Here is a 2,060-nt window from a genome sequence, read left to right on the forward strand (position 1 = left end):
CTGCCTCAATCAGAAACCGTGTAGTCAAAACCATAACAAAATTGTTTAATTACCACAGCTGAATAACAGCATCAATTAGCTTGCTACCAAGTTAATTACCCCCCCCATTGGTGCAGAAGCAGCTTCACTGGTAAGAGCTCAATTAGTTTACCATTATTTCAACAAGGTTTACTAGTCAGGGGGCACATCCACATGTGTGCTTTAATTCATATTAAAGCATCATTTAAAAACATGCTATTTAGCTAATGCACGTTAAGTGTCACTTTAAAACCATGCTCTTTAGTTAATGCACATTAAGACAGGCTAGTGCACACTTTCCTAGTGCTTCACAATGGAGGGCATTTATTCAGCTGCTCTGGGAGGCAGGGGGTGGGAGGAGGAGGGGCGTTGTCCAAGACAGCAACATTTAACCACAGCGCTGATGGGAAAAGGCCATACAGGGAATGAGAGGGTTTTTATATCAAGGACTTGTGGCTCCCATTGGTTCACCCAAGTCACTTGGTTCCTCACTGGGAACCTCACAGAAGGTCGGGCTGGTGTCTAGCCTGCTATAGCTTAGGCATCTGCTTGTGGGTGTGAAATACCCAGGCCTAGGGTTACCATATAGCTGGGTTTTCCAGGATGTGTCTTCTTTTTTGGCCCCCTGTCTAGGTAGGTTTTTGAAATGTAAGCAAATGTCTGGGTTTTTGCTCTGGCTTTTCCTGGGCACTTGTGGCTTCACTGCTTATGGCTGAGGACAGCAGGGAAGGCAATTGGGGATCATGTCCTCTGCATGCCCCAGCAACTACTTGCAGGTAAGAGAGGGAGACACAGAGAGAGTATCTGTGCATGTAAGCTGGGTGGGTAGCAGGGCTGGAGGGGCAGGGGACTGCAGGTTGGGAGTGAGGGGCACAGGCAGGGCTGGGGGGCAGGGTACAGTGAGTCAGGAGTGAGAAGCAGCAGCAGGGCTGGAGGGGCTGTGGCTTAGGAGTGAAGGGCAGAGACAGGGCATAGGCATATCACTGCCCTCCACCACAATCATATGTCCCCTCCCCCCATAGGTATCCTCTTTTTTGATACTGGCAATATGGTAACCCTACCCAGGCTCAAATCCCAGGGGGGGCCTGAAAGTGAGCAGAAAGGAAGTATTATCCCCATTTTACAGTTGAGAAACAAACACCAAGTGAGCTGTCCAGGGTCGCACAGGATGTCTGGCACAAATAAGAATGAAAACTCCTAGCTGTCCTGAGCTTTAGTCCAATAGATTTAACCATTATTCTTTTTTTAATTCATGCAGAAAAGACAGCTTTTTTTTTTTAAAGAACTTCAAGCTACAGAGCAAATAATTCTGCAGATTTCCATAGATTCACTCCTCACAGTTGTAAGGCAGAAAGAGTATGGCCCCTGTTCCTCTTGAAGTTGAAAAGTGTTTAGTGCAACTCTTTTTAATAGCACAAAACTGGATCCCTAATGGGTAATCTCTTTTTTGTGTTTGTGTTACAGAAATAATGCACAGTGGAACATTTACCTAGCTTCATGATTCTCAGACTGGAGTACATCACCTTGGGGCACATACAGCACCATATAAATAAAGCATATTCTTATCCTAGTTAAAGTTCTTTGCATTTCTACCTTAAAGGGACATTTGATTATAGTCCAATCACACAACTCTCTAATTTTCCAGCAACAGTGCTATATGCTGCTATATCTAGTACCTTTCCAAAAATCAAGGTATGTGATATCTCCAATATTTTCTTTAGCTACTCAATTAGTTATCTTATCAAAGAGTGAAATTAGGTTAGTTTGACATGATTGATTCTTAGTTTGACATGACTGATTGAACTAACCCTTGTTGACTGTTATTTATCTCACTGTTCTTTTCCAAGAGGCCACAGATTGACTATCTAATTACTTGTTTAATGTCTTCTTCTCTGGAATTGAAGTTGAATTGATTCCTTTGTACTCTCCTATACTTCCTCCCTCTGTACTTTCTTAAACTCTTCACTTCTCTTTATATAAACATCATAACATCCACTCTTGCCTAGTTCTGAAATCTCTTTTGTATCCTAACAATTTAAAAA

The 2,060-nt window shown here is 42.8% G+C and overlaps 1 long non-coding RNA gene across 1 annotated transcript; it reads left to right on the top strand.

Moving 5' to 3' along the window:
* The first annotated feature begins 704 nt into the window (after positions 1 to 704).
* On the top strand, positions 705 to 1,705 carry LOC109305379. Its single transcript, XR_002099610.1, has 3 exons — positions 705 to 794; positions 1,041 to 1,162; positions 1,483 to 1,705. It is a non-coding gene; the product is annotated as an uncharacterized LOC109305379 (long non-coding RNA).
* The last annotated feature ends 355 nt before the right edge of the window (positions 1,706 to 2,060 follow it).

This window comes from Gavialis gangeticus, unplaced genomic scaffold (genome assembly GCF_001723915.1).
Source record: "Gavialis gangeticus isolate Ggan-Ray unplaced genomic scaffold, GavGan_comp1, whole genome shotgun sequence".
NCBI lineage: Eukaryota > Metazoa > Chordata > Crocodylia > Gavialidae > Gavialis > Gavialis gangeticus.